At 37.7% G+C, this 15030-nt stretch overlaps 1 long non-coding RNA gene across 1 annotated transcript; it reads left to right on the top strand.

Moving 5' to 3' along the window:
• The first annotated feature begins 10147 nt into the window (after positions 1-10147).
• LOC135941385 (uncharacterized) lies at positions 10148-10969 on the top strand. Its single transcript, XR_010574982.1, has 2 exons — positions 10148-10356; positions 10799-10969. It is a non-coding gene; the product is annotated as an uncharacterized LOC135941385 (long non-coding RNA).
• The last annotated feature ends 4061 nt before the right edge of the window (positions 10970-15030 follow it).

The following is a 15030-nucleotide window of genomic DNA, read 5'->3' as shown; positions in this document are numbered from 1 at the left end:
CTGAAGAGCAGTTTAAAACCACAGAGAGTAAGAAACTTTGTACAATAAAACGAAAATTTGAACATCCCTTGTGTTATTAAAGTGTTTTCCCTCCTAATAGATGGTGTCGAGGAAGATTTTATGGTTTTACACGTGTGTCTCAAATGTCTTAAAATTATGATTTGTATTTATTTGATGTTTAAAAGCGATTCAAATAGTGTTAAATGTCCAACTGAACCAATTTTTCAAGCTGTAGATTAGCAAACAGACAAATTACGATAGAAAAACGTCATTTTCCTTGTGTTTTTTATTCATGACCGTTAATTCGACCAAAGTTTTACCTCTCCTCTGTGTCTAAATCGGAAGCAAGAGTCAGCAAACGACCTCATTCCGCAGCCGGCGTGGAGTCGAGAGTTTGAATTCGCCGGGCTAATGGCGCAGAAAGTGCATTTTCCGCCCATGCAGCCGGCAGCACCCACAGACCGCACCTGTGCCAATTAATTGGCGCACATTTTCATATACGCCGGCGGCTGCTCACTTTAATTGGAGCGCTGACGAATTGAAAATGTCACCGAAATGTGCACGTCCATGCATTAACTCGGCCTGTCTCAGAATGGGCCCTCTTTTATTTGATTAGTGACCGCGCGCGGCTGATCAAATTTGCCTCGGTCAGCTTCGATATTCACGCGCTACATTTCTCTCTCTATCTATCTCGTTCATTCTCGCTCGCTCGCTAGCTGCCCTGCATGGCGAGCCACTTTTTCCGCCGGTTTGGCTTCCTCTCGCAACGCATCGTAAATGAAAATGAGCCTTCGCGTCCGTTGAATAATACGCGCCTCTCCTGCGGCCGAAAAGGGATATTTTTCGGCCTTTTGTTTCTCGCCCCGGCCGAGAGAGAGAAAGTAGCTCTTTTTTGATGAATGCACGTGCACGCGCATTAAAATTTGCGGTTTTCTTCAAACTTTTCCTTTTACTCGAGTTGTGAATGGAGAGCAGCGGAGGTGTGGCCCCTGTAAATTTCGACCGGCTGAATGTTGCCTGCTGATGAGAATGGGTTATTGTTCAAGCCGTCGCAGAATAATTCACAACGGGCCTCAGAGCTTTGCATAAGCTGTTGGATATGTTGTGAAAACTCCATGAGCATAATCTGAAAATATGTGGCAGTTCACAATTAAAATTAAATTGTGAACAAAAACAAGAAATATTACACAGAGATTGGTATACAATTTGCTTTGGCACTGAATTGTGCGTGCATGTTGAATTTTAATCTAATTTTTGGGTAAATTTGCAACATAGCAATTAATGGGTTTTTTGATTTGTTGATAATTTACATATTTATAACTGATTTAGACGAGAATCTGATTAATCTCTAGAACGTGGATATATCCCACTTTTTTGGTCAATATTTTAATGCAAAATCGCCACATTTTGAAGCTTGGTAGATGGGATGACGGCTTCGCGCCAGTTTTTAAACTTCAAATAAGAGTACTGCTTCACTATAGCGATTGAAACATTGAAACTCAGTGCACATATGCCGAAATTAATCCCAGTACCCCCAATACCTTAAAAATCAAAAACCCTGAAAAAGTTTAAAAAAAACGTCGCGAAATATGTGACATTGACCTTTAATATCCTGTGACTTTTTAGTTAACTGTGAAAAATGTCCAGGATTGATATTTTGGTTGGATCGTGCTGTTTCAAGATGATAAGAAAATATCTCATCTCAATATAGAATTACAAATCTTTATTTTCAGGGCTTTTCAGATTACCAAAGATCCACAAAGATCCGCTTTTCTGGTCCTCAAACTCAGAATTTCCCCATCTCGATGGAAGTACTTTCAGTAAAATTCGGCATTACTTCAAAATTTTCACGCCGAAAATAACCCGTCCAATGACCACAAAATTCGCCTGAAACTGCTCAGGTAAATTCGGTAACGATGTCGATTTCCACATTTCTCGAACCTAAATTTTGCCAGTACTTCCCAAATTTACTTTGTTCCTCTACTTAAGAATGCTTTGAATTTCAAACAAAAATTATTTAAGCTTCTTGTTCGCTAAACACAATGAGTTAAGCTGGTCATACAATTAAAAAATCATTAAAAACTACATTTTTAAGATTCCTAAATCGAACTTTTGGAATGATTAAATAATCTCATTTTGGAAAAATGAACTAAAATTAAGAAGCCTTTTACAAACTCAAGTAAGATTGACAATAAGACAGTAAAAAATTCATTTAATCGGCTGAATTCCCATTGAACCGCAATTTTAAAATCACTGTCGGCAAACACTTCGTTGATTTGACGTTTTGCAACTTTGTTCAAACCAATTTGAAGACACCATCGAATGCGTCGACGAAACGTGCCAATTGCATTAAAACAATTCATTACTCTCAAGATACGAACGAATTTCCATTTCCTGCCTGCTCGAACCCCACGGCCGCCCCTCACCAGCGCATGACGCGATAATCACCCTTTCCCTCGAGTCTATTCGCGCCTCTCTGATCCTCTGGCATAAGAAGTTGAGCGCAGTTTCCGTCTGCTCAACGAGAGCCGACGGGCGGGCGCGGAATGTAAGAATGGCGAGTGAATCTACAAGTAGCGAGGTGCATACTAAAATTTCGGCCCGGCCGCTCGCTCTCCGCCGCACGTTCGCTGAATGACATCATGAATACTCTATTACACTGCACACCCCTCTCTCTCTCTCTCTGTCTTTATTCTTACTATCTCCAGCTTCCGCACATCTGTTGTTGAAATATTGATATTATGCACTAAAACCATCTTTATCTGCACGCGCCGCCTTCGAATCGCGCGCGCGCGATACTTTACGGGCGGCTGTAAAGCGAAAACGCACCCCGATGACTTTGCTACGAAAACAACGCGCTTATTGTTCATCATCGTGCGCTGCTGTCTTGCCTCGAAAAGGATTCCCGCGCCGCTCTTGTGTTTGTAAGGGAGGGTAGAGAGGGCTTGTTTTTCCATATTTCTCGCGTGTGCAACTCCTCCTTCAAGATACAAATAATATAATGCGTGTTCCGAGTCGAGACAGCGCTGGCCTTTTACCGCTCGCGTGCGCTGCCTCCTATACGTTTCGCGCTATTTACGTGAGAGATTTAAATTGAAATCTAACGCTGGCTTGCGAAAAAGTGCCACGCTGGGAAATGAAATCTTATTTTCTTTTCTGCACACAAAACAATCATTTGGCAGGAAGATACTAAATTCATGCTATTAAAAAGTGATTTATTCGTAACATGTATTTTTATTATCAAACAATGATTTTGCATTTAATTAAGTTTTAAAATTTTCATTGATTGATTTAAGTCTTATAAAAAACATAAGTACTAATTATATTTATAAATAAAAGTTTATAAAAATATTATTAAATTTTACATTTAATAAGAAATTCAATTGTATAATATTTTTTAAATCTATACATTAATTATATTTTTTAATATTTTTTTACAGATTTTGTGCTTTGCTAGCATATTTTTTCTTATTAATTTTAGCATTCATAATTTTTGTGAAAAAAATAAATAAACTCTGATAGTGATGAAATTTTACAAATGAATTACAATATATTAATGCTAATCCGTCTTCATTCATGCTAAATTAAATTAACTAATCGTACTAAAACTATACTGAGCACATAATTAGGTAACATCTGCTATCGATCTTGCGGTAAAAATAGTGATTGAAATTTTAAATTTCATAGAAGCACATTTTGTGGAGGAATGATAGGACGACGAACGACTAGATTGACTATTTTTACAAATGACTAAAACCATATAAAAATATAGACAAAAAAAATAATTGATTTTGCAGAAAACGTATAAATATTTCCATCAAGAAAAAAATTTAAAGCAAATAAAGAAAAACTCTAACCTCCCCATCGATTTTGTTTTCATTTTATAAAGGTTAAAAAACTAAAATCTATCGTAACCTTAATTGTGGCATTCTTATATTCAAACTAAACAAAGAAACATACATGCGAAAGCAATTTTAGTAGCAATCCAGTAGTCCCTATATATGACTTGATTTTAGTCGTCCTCCTGACCTCAAACAATAGCAAATTCTAATTACCTGTAAACTGCATTTCAAAAGCATATTAAGGAAGCTGGTGTTTTAATTGGAAGCCAAGTTTGCATTCCTAGATATATCAAATCTGCCGATGGTTAGTACGGTATATATTAACTTATAAATTATTTAAATGATCATTTTAAGAGTAAAAGCGATTATTTAATATAGAATTAAAATAACACGTAGTTTACAAAGCATTTTTCTCCAATTATTGATTTTTAAATATTTTCTGAACAGAAAATTGGCAAGCGCATAAAAATAAACCTGACTTGATATCATAGTTCAACAGTTCAAAAGTTCAAACTGTCTTATAAATCTTTGTCTTATCCTTCCCCCAGCTAGGGATAGAGAAAGCCCAAGCTCCAAGATCCGTAAATATTGCCAACTCCTTAATTCTCGGAAGCCTTAAAACCAACTCTCTCTCGTCTCTTCTCAAGTCATCAAGAGCGTCGGTCCCCAGAGTCAAAAGAGCGGTGGCGGCAAAGAACACCCAGGCCGGCACTCGACTCTGCTGATTTGACAGAGCGGCAGCGGGGTCGCCTTGAGGACGCACAACACTGCCGCCTTTTCAGCTCTCGCTTCTGCAGCTGTGATTATTCAATTCCGTGCATGCATCATAATACAATTTAGCAGCCGTCCGTCCTTGTATTCTAAATAGCAGAGCAGAGGAAGAGCGGAACAACTCTCAGCGGTGGCGGGCGGAGAGCAAAGGGGACAGCGGCGCGCGCGTTTCAATTGTCGTGACACGTAATTACGGGCAGTCGTCGGTAGGAGTGGAGAGCCACTGGACACCTTTCATTTGCAGCGCGCGAGAGACCCACTCGATTACAATAATCATGCACCTCACGTTCCCAGAAGCGCGCCGTCACAGTGGCGGTGCCGGCCGGCCGGCCGGCATGCCTTTTTATATGCAGCGTGCCGTCCGACTGATTACCGACCCTGATTGAGCGCCCGCCGGCCTGGCCAAACGTCTCGTCCGCCGCCAGCCGGGCTTTACTCTTTTGTACCGTCGTTTGAGGGGTGTCGGCGGTCGTCCGCTGCAGCGAAACACAAATTGCAGCCAATGCTGCACACACGCTACAAGCCGCCGGGCAAAGCACACTCGTCAGAAACGTGTGGTGCTGTGCATGCATATGGGAAATAATAACTAAAAGTATAAATTCATAAAACTATATATATATGGAAAATTTTAAAATGCAGTTATTATTTGTCAATACCGGTCACTAAAAATTGTAATTTAGAAGTTTCATGAAAATTTTTCATGTCATTTTTTAAAAACAGGAGCTCAACCAAATTTTAATATTTACATATTTGATTAACCACGATACAGCGACTTGATCGCTTTTGCAATTTGGGGCTTGAGGCGCCGTGACAAAAATGCATCTTTTCTTATAGCATTCGTCTGATTTATTACGGAAACGTAGCACTTAAAGTATCATTTAGAACCGTAGTTCAGGTCTGATTATTACGACATCGAACCTTTTAGATATTTATCGCACGAAATCTCGATTCTGGCCGGAGAGAGAACATTATTCGTTACGACTGCTTTCGTGCGAGGTTAAAGGTACAGCTAGTCAGGGTGCAGCGGCAATCGCATCTTTACACTGCCAACTGGCGATGCGTGTTTAATGCAAATTATTTGCCGAATTGTTAAACCTTAAAATTGGAGCAACTGTTTAATGTAGCTGACAATGATCTAATAATTTTCATTTCTTGCCTTTTTATCATGCAATCTACTTTAAAGACCCCTCTGAAGTGAACCTTTTTCAACTTCTAGGGCAATTAAAACAAATTATTAGATTGTTGCGCGTAATACTTGTTTTGGTTATCAAATCATTGGAGCGATTACCGACACTTGTGTCCTAACTAAAGTTTTCCAACATTAAAGTGCCGGAAAAATTTCATCTCAGCGGGCCTTTAAACGAGACCGGATGAAACTCACGAATTTGGATTTCGGTACTATTAGCCGAAACTAGTTCTTGAAGCGAATACGGAAAAAGGTAGCCGTTGCATCAAATATTTACATAAACATTAAATAATAATATTTCCGGATTTGCTTTTGCCCCTAACTCTTCAAGGAGCTTTTAAGAGCAACAAAATAATGTGATTTAAAACTACCCGAAACCCCAAGTCAAGAAGGATAGAGCTGAAAAAGGCCCGGAATACGAAAAAACATTCAGTTTATTGCACATTAAAATCCCATATTGCAGAGGGAAGATTGCTGTAACGTTGAAGTGTATTAGAGTGAAGGTGGCATGAATATGAAGCAGAACCTAATATGAATACATAAAACGGGAAAGGGTTAAAAGTTCACGTAGAAAAAGGTTTATGTAGCTTATTGCAAGATGTTTCTTTTATTTATTTATATTAATCTTACTGCTCTAAACCAAAACATTCTATGACAGTGATTAAGTCATTTTTGGTCCTTAAAAACATGCTATGCTGGTGGATCAAATTAAATTAACCTACAGTTTTAAGAAATATCCGTTAACTTGATTTTGCAAGACGTGTACGAGTAATAAATTAAAATTATTCAATTTTTTCTCTCCTGTGGTCGACACAAAAAATATGTATGTTGCTGTCAATAACAAATCAATCAAACAAAATGAATTGAATCTGTATTGGCCCGTTGTTTACCAGGAAAAAAGTTGATGACCTGGATTGTTTGAAATAACTTTTCAACTTTATTCATTAAACACTATACTTCAATGGTCTGCATGCCCCAGTAAACATAGCTGAAAAATTAATTAGAAAACAGGCCACTCTATATAGAACTCTTTATTTTACATCCTACAAGCTTCAAACTCAAGTATATGAAAGTAATCTAAAATTGAAATTCTTGTTGGGCACATTTTAAAAAAAGAAATGCTTATTATGGCAAGAAAAGCCTTCAGCCAGAGGAGCAACTTTACTTGTGCTTGCCGCTGCTGCAAAAGTTGCGTTCTAATATAAAACCTGCCGGTGAATGTGTGCAGCTAGAGCAAGCGCGGCGCAGAGAATAATGAAAAATGCATGAAACATGCACACACAACACGAGAGAGCAGCCTGCCTGAAATAATGCACCGCTCAGTGTTTAAAACTACAATGTTATAGTGGCATGCCGGTGGTGGGAGGTATTTTGCATATTAAAGTGGTTCGTGTGGTGGCTTCTTCTGCTTCTTACATCTCTTTAAGCCCCATATGGTGGAGTGTGTTTAGCAGTTAGGTAAACGACCTACACTTCAGGTTGTATCCAGCTTCGCTCTGCGCGTCTCTAGCAGCAACACGATACGTTCTCGTAGGCCGCGAGTAAATGTACACGTTTCTTACTCGCAGTCGGGCTCAGTCCTTGCGTTCTACCGCAAAATCAGCGGTCTAGCGCCAAGTGTAGCGTGAATGCGCCCTTTGCTGCTTTTTCTTGGTGCATTTGCACTCGAGGGCCTGACGCTGCTGTTGCTGGTCGTCGCCGCGCCAGCGTCTCACCTCTAATCCGCACCGCTGATTTCACAGATTGAGACCGAATTGAGAGTGCTATATATATGTATAGCTCGTGGTTTCGCTCCATAAGTGCTTGAGGATTTCGCGGTATAGCACCCGTAACTACCAGGAAATAATGATTACATGCTTAGATTCGCCCTTCACTAGAGTGAATAAATATATTAGGTTCAGAAAACTAATTAGTTAAAATCTTAATGTAAAAATAGAAAACGATAAAAGGAAGAATTAGACACACTTGATAATTTTAAATTTAGTAAAACTACCTGCGAGTGCATTGTTTTATTTTTCTGATTTTAAAATAGATATCTTTTAGGCACTTTAGCTATAAATCAGGCAGCACTTGCAGCTGTCAGTAATGTAGAAGGGAATTTTTCCTTCTGGAATTCTTGTTTTAGAAAAAAAGAATGTAACTCTTTGAAATTACTCTTGTCATTACAAAGGATGGAAGTTATATGAGGGAATGTTGATTAACAGGGAGGGTGAGTGGCGTGGTTGAATAGATATCATCACTTGTATACTATTTTTTATTTTACTAGGCAATGAGTGCAGTCGGATGTTTTCAACGATCACGCTGATTCATGATTCTATTTTGGCACAGCAGATGAGGCCTGCAGAGCAGAAATAGCTGCTGTAGAGTATGAGTATATTAATTATTTTTACTCTTAAAATTTCACCAGTCTATCCTCAATGTATCCACGGAGAGCAGAGCCTTTTGAAAATTGAAAATTGAAAATTGTATAAAATCTTTCTACTCCCTAAAATTTAATTGAATATTTCCGGTCATCACGAGCAATATTTTTCCCCTTTAGCAGTTGTATTTTAAGCTCAAAAACTGAATCTCCACGGATGGAAATAATTAATCCAAATGAACTAATTTTCCCGGAGATTTGATCATCAGTTCATGGGAGAAAGTGTGCAGCTGTTATTAAAATTATTTCAATATTAATTTTGGCAGCACCTTATCAATAAAAATTAAAAATTGAAAATAGTAGGTCAACAAAATATCCCAGCTCCATAATTATGCTCTCGGATTTGGTAAAAAGTCAGGAAATTGAAAACATAATGTTTAAAATTGTTAGACCTTTTAAGACTATTGACGTGTAAGGATGCAAAAACAAAAAAATCATAGGTTAGTTGTTTTATTTGCATGAAGTTTTTTGCATAATCATTGCCAATCCTTGACGATGGCTCTCAAAAATATTGTACCGCACCCTTCTTCTCATGGAAACAATTCTAAACTCTCTGTTGAGATCCCCCCAAAAATGTTTAAGTAACCAGATTTAACTGAAAGCCAGTTTGGTATTGTGACACTGATCTGCTGACCCCAGCCCGCATTTTATCCATATCTAGTTTTTGAACACAGAGCTGGTGTTTCAAGCATGCGTCGTGGCGACCAAATTTACTGTGCCACGATTTCCACCCAAATTTTCTAAATTATTTTACCACCCACGTTAACTCTTCACTCTAAAGCCTTCCTCGTCGGAATCCGTCAAACGCAAACAATCCTCGTTTGCAAAGCAGGAAGGACGCGAGGAGGGCCGAATTATTAGCAAACTCACGCATCCAGCGCAAAGCTGATAATTGGCGGGGTGGCTTCCGAATCGGTGGCGAGAGGCAGCGATTTGGCTGCTCAAAAACAGCCCCGTCGCTCGGTCCATTTCTGTGCGGACGGCGGACGCTCTCCGACCGCAAACGCTCGACACACATAACATACACACACCCGCATAAAAAAATATAACCCAGGAATATCCGGAATAATCTTAGATTAATCAAAATTTACCCGAAAAAATTAATCCAAAAAAATGATCCAGGATTAATCCTGTATTAATTGAGATTAACCTAAGAATGTTTAAGATCAATCTAGAGATTAATCTAAAAAAATATCCTCAGATTATTCTTTAGATCATTCTGAGATTAATCCAAAAAAATAATTTTTGGAACTTTCTTAGAATGAATCCAGATTAACCTTAAAATGTTTTAAAGTCAATCTAGAGATTAATTTACAAGAAAATCCCTAGAATAATCCCAAAGGGGAAATTTGAATATAGTTAATAGAATATCCCCAGATTATTCAATGGATCATTCTGAGGTTAATCCAACAATATTTTTTTTAATGTTCCTAGAATATTCTTTAAAAACCCATAAAAGAGAAGAACTTTGATATTATTCTTAATATTAGAAACAAAATTAAATATGAAACATAATTTAATCAAGAAAATTAACTGCCATATTGTTAAATATTTTGAAATCAATATCACAAAAAATATTTTTCTTGGAAATAATTTTTAATGAAGTCGATAATTAAATTTTAATAATAAAACCTGAACCTTTTTCGCATTATCTAATACAAAATTATGATGCCTTTTTTCAAAGAAGCTGCCCAGATTAAAAAAGGTAAAAAATCATAAATTCGATTGAATAAATTAATTTCTTAACACAAAGAGTCTTAATTAATGCTACCGACAAACAGGCAAATTTAAAAATAAAGGTCAGAAGGACAAAAAAGGGTTAAAAGGGCGATTTTAGTGTGCGCGTGGTAGCGGCGGCTGCACATGCATGCACGCACTTGCATGGAATGCCTGCTGCTGCTGCCTGCCACTGTTGTGGAGCGGGGGAGGGGCGACGGGCGGTGGCAGCAGGACTAGCGAACAGCAGCAGCAAGAGACTTACAAAATCCTGCTTCGCTCTCTTTGTTTTACGCGTCAACGGTCAACCGCCGTTCAAATCGAAGTTATTAACGGACGCAGGACGCCGGACGCCGCCAGTATGGGACAACACGGACGTCCCGCGGACTCGGACGGATGGCCTGGATCTGGCGGTTAACAGGGTAAGTCTCATTTTATAGATTATGATAGCGTCCAAAGAAATTAGATCTGATCGCGCAACTTGAAAATCTAACGGTATTATGGTAAAATTACACTTTTCGCCGCCATAATTATGCAGTTTTCGCCACCAATATTTTGATATGGGATTCTCGCCAGTCCTTAAGTTATTAATTAGAACCCCATTAATAAGTTTGGGTGGCGGAAACTGTAAATCGGTGAGGAAAAATGTAATTTTTCCATGTAAATCACGGTGACATTTCTTTTACGCTTACGAGAATTTAGAATGGCATGCTTTCTACATTCTGATTCAATTGGCTTTGCAAGGAAAATGGGAAAATATAATGCATGAACTTTTAATACTTGAATAACCTTCCATTTTCCAAGCAAAGCTAATTGAAATAAAAGATATTATTTATTTTTTTCTTAGAGTCTCCCTTTTTTTAGCTTCAAGCCGTCCGGTGACATTTTGCACGACGAAAAAAGATGCAATCGTAAAAGTTCTGCAGTTTGGGCTTCAAGATAGGCGGTGCTGGCATCGTATGATAGAAAATTTTGTAGCTATAATATGTGATATGATTGATAACTAATAAATTATGCATATTTTTAAAATTTAAATTAAGTTTGTAATTATTTAAATATTTCCCAATTAAATCGCAATAATAAAGTATTTTGTAATATTCTAGGAACACTCTGAGGGCAGTTTTAAGAATTATTTAGGGATAATTTTTGTCACACTTAATGTTAACCTTAAAATTATATTAGAATAACCTAAGAACATTCTAAGATTGTTCTCAAAGAATAATACAAAGTTAAGATTTGATACGCTAAATATTAATCCTGGATCAATCCAAAGATTAATCTAAGAGAATATCCTTAGAATGTTCTAGGATCATTCTTTAGAGCTTTTTGAAACAAACCCCGGCAGAATAATCCTGGAACATTCTAAGGATATTCTCTTAAATTAATCTACAGATTAATCCAGTATCACGAAAAACCGTATCATAAGTTCATATATAATTAATTTTTTAGATTAATCCTGGGCGAAGTCGGTATATTCTTAGAACATTCTCAGGCGATATTTTTTTATGCGGGCATATATATTCAGAATGCTAGGGTAGTGGTGTATGGATCTGAGCGAGGCGAGAGAGAGAGAGAGAGAGAGAGAGAGAGAGAGAGAGAGAGAGAGAGAGATCCATCTTCATCATGTGCACGTAGAACGCCGGCCGGGCGTGTAGCGCTAATTTCCACACTCTGCCCTATTTGTAATTATTGCTCGGAGGCATTTTGAAAAGCTAGATGCGAGTTGTACGTACGTGTGTATACACGACATGCACGAGCTGGTAACGAGCTAGGAAATCGGCGTGCATGTGTATCGAGTGTGGCGCAGGATATTAAGCGATGCTGCAAATCAATCTGCGGAGAAGGGTGCGGGCAAATTGCACATCATTAGCAAACTGAGTGAGCTCGAGAGTATGTGCTGTGCTCACATCTAGGTGAGAGCTCGCACATCTGCCCGGTCCGCCATGCATCACGAGAGGCAATGTCGCTACGCAGAGATAATAATATTTTTCAACGCCAGTTCCAACTCTCGAGCTAAACGCACAAATTGGCTGGAATCATAATTTTTTTCATTTCTTGCCAAGGCTTTTTGATTGTCGAAGATTTGGCTCTGATGGAAATCATTGAATCATAGGAAAAAAAATTATTTGACGTCCAAATCCTCGAAACATTGAAATTTAACTTGACTTTTACAATTATTGCTCAAAATATGATTACGATCTCAAAAGGAATTCATCTAAGTATAAAATACGCAGACTAAAATTCATAAGTCATGTTGGCTCGGCTGTTCTCTTAGAAACAGGAGAAAATTTTCAAGAGTTTCGCAAGATATTCACACATCTAAGAGGTCCTGCACATCATTACATTTATTGGAGCTAAATTAAACAAAGTCGTAATAAAAATAAGTTGTGAGTTAGCAATTGAGACTCACAAGGAGGGTTTCATCATTAATAAAAAATCGAAAAAATCAAATCACGGATAATTTCCTCATTAATAAAATGTCCTAAATCTAAATTCCATTGGTATTAATTTTATGACTTTTGCTCATTTGATGTTTCAACAATGATTATAAAAGATGTTAAGATATGGGGAACAAACTATCTCAGAGCCCAATGTGATTTTATTAATAAAAGAAAAAAGGCCATAATAAAATTTTCGTCTAAAACCTTTTGTCCAAGAAAGGCAAAATAAATTTCAATTTAAAAATCATCTAAAATTCTTGGAACTTGCCTCAAATTTAATTATTCTGAAGCGAAATTCACAATTTACCATTTATTCTGCCATCATGTATCATTTTAAATTTGGTAATTGGCGTGAAACAAAATGAAAAAAGCCTTTCATCCAGATAAAAAGATGTGCGCCACTTTATTTTTAATCCATACAGCCGCATATTGACCATTCAGTGTCATTAGCATCGCATTTGGTACAAATAACGACGCCAACAGATCATTGCAGAGCGCCAACAAGCCGCGGGAATACGCACACAGGCCTGGAATCGGCAGTCTGCTCGCTTTGTCGCAATAATCCAGCAACGCGCCGGCAGAGATAGAGCGAGAGGGAGAGCTTTTTGCCAATTAATTTACAGCCCACATGCGACGCCGAACCAAAATAAACGGACACACAGGCACATATTTCCCTTGCTTTTCTGCTGGAATAAAAATTCCGCACGGTGCGCGCAAAGATTGCCTGGCAGGAGAGTAATTATTGAGGACATAAATCAGCGGTCACCATAGAAACGAACGAAACAAGAAATAAAATTATTAATCACCGTTGCGGAAAGACGATGCACGCGCGGGTGCCAGTGCGAAATTAAGTGCATGAACACGCCCGTGCACGGCTCCTCGCTTCTAATTGGCCCGGCGACGCAAACAAGCGCACACGTTTGTTGCAATTAGCCGCCGGTGCAAGTGGCAATGCGGGTAATTTTTAATTTGCTCAGCCCAGCCAACCGTCCGAACGCCAACTTTTCAGCGCGCATTTCGCAGTGCCGCTAATTGTCCTCCTTGGCGCATTAATTACGGCGTTTGACTGTAAACCCGATCCCCGCTTGCGAGTCGAGTTGCAGGAAATTATAATGATGACAGGTAAAAATAGCTGCGATAGCACATCACATGTGCTAGAATTCATCAATGCATTTAATTTTTGAATTTTGGTACATTTAAAATTGAGATATTTACAATTTTGGTACGAAATATTTTTTGTCATCCTCTAGAAGACAAACACAAAAGAGAATTTTTACTCGTTTTTGGCCGAATTAAATAGGAATTTCTATTTTTTTCCTCGCTCTATATATACACCACTATCAATGAGTTTGACTAAAGGAAATGAAAACACAGAGCTAGCTGATTTTTCTAACAATGATTTTATTGATTTCAAAATAATTGGGAAAAATCGTGCTTAACATTCTCCACTGGAAAACGAAATAACCCTAAAACAAATGAGCTACGAATGTAAATAACAACAACTCATTCATTGTTACAAATGACAACGTTGTCATTAACTACCAAAATTTAATTCCATTAAGAATAACAATTTTTAAATTTATTTTCAACTTATAAATAATTATTTTATAAAATTCTAGCAAGTTTTATTTTTACTGTTTTAATTAAAATTATTAATTGCATGTTTTTAAACTAAATTTCCCCTTTTTACTGATAAGAAATAAATTGTCATTCACACATTTAAAGAATCATTAAATAGAATAATTTTAAATCATTATTGTAGCTGTAAGGGCTAATATTAAGTAAAAGGTGGATCAAAAATTACAGAATATACATTAGAACCAAATTGTTGGCCAACCCACCGAGTGGTGAAATATATATATCAATTGAAATCGTGGTCAATGAAGGTAAGGAGTAATGACTTCCCAGGTGCACCCACTTTTGTTACTTCTAACAACAATTAAGTTAAATTTAATAAAAATATTTGATGCATGGTAAATCTCACAATGCTAAATCCGCGAACATTAATTTTCACTTTCACTGTTGAATTTAAACGCACAGAAGGACCCAATTTGAACACGCGAGAGGTGGCGTTCTGCCTCATAAAGAGACCTCGCGCGTCGTCACTACACAAAACTGGCACACAATCAAAAAGCTTGTTACCCCCTCGTCATTTCGCGCGCGTCCTCGCCCGCTTCGGGGCGCAATAAAAGTGACACATGCGGCGCCGCCCACCATCCTTCGAAAAATAAATCCGGTCCAGGCCATTTAGCATCCTGTGAAGTGACCATCTGATTTGTGGCCACCAATTTCCGCCACCACTGGAGGGTACTTTATACAATAACAGGCAGATTGTTCGGCTAGAAAATCACGATTTTCTGTTATCCCGATTGCGGTTTTCAATTCCCAAAATCTCTGATAATAATTTAAGATTAAATTGCAAATTTTAACCGGTGTGTTACATTTTTTTTGACAATATATATAATATGCAATCAATTTTTATATTATCAGCGGTGCGTCTTGAATTTTTTTAGTGGTTGTTCAACACCTGAAAACAATAATAATGTTTAATTTTTTAACTTGTTTTATTAATCTGTTATTAGCACTTGCAGGTTTATTTTCGTATTTTTGTCCTTTGTAAACGTTCGTAATGAATTGCGTCAAATAAATCAATCG

This window comes from Cloeon dipterum, chromosome 3, assembly GCF_949628265.1.
Source record: "Cloeon dipterum chromosome 3, ieCloDipt1.1, whole genome shotgun sequence".
In the NCBI taxonomy this organism is placed as follows: domain Eukaryota; kingdom Metazoa; phylum Arthropoda; class Insecta; order Ephemeroptera; family Baetidae; genus Cloeon; species Cloeon dipterum.
This window is presented reverse-complemented; position numbering and strand designations above follow the sequence as displayed.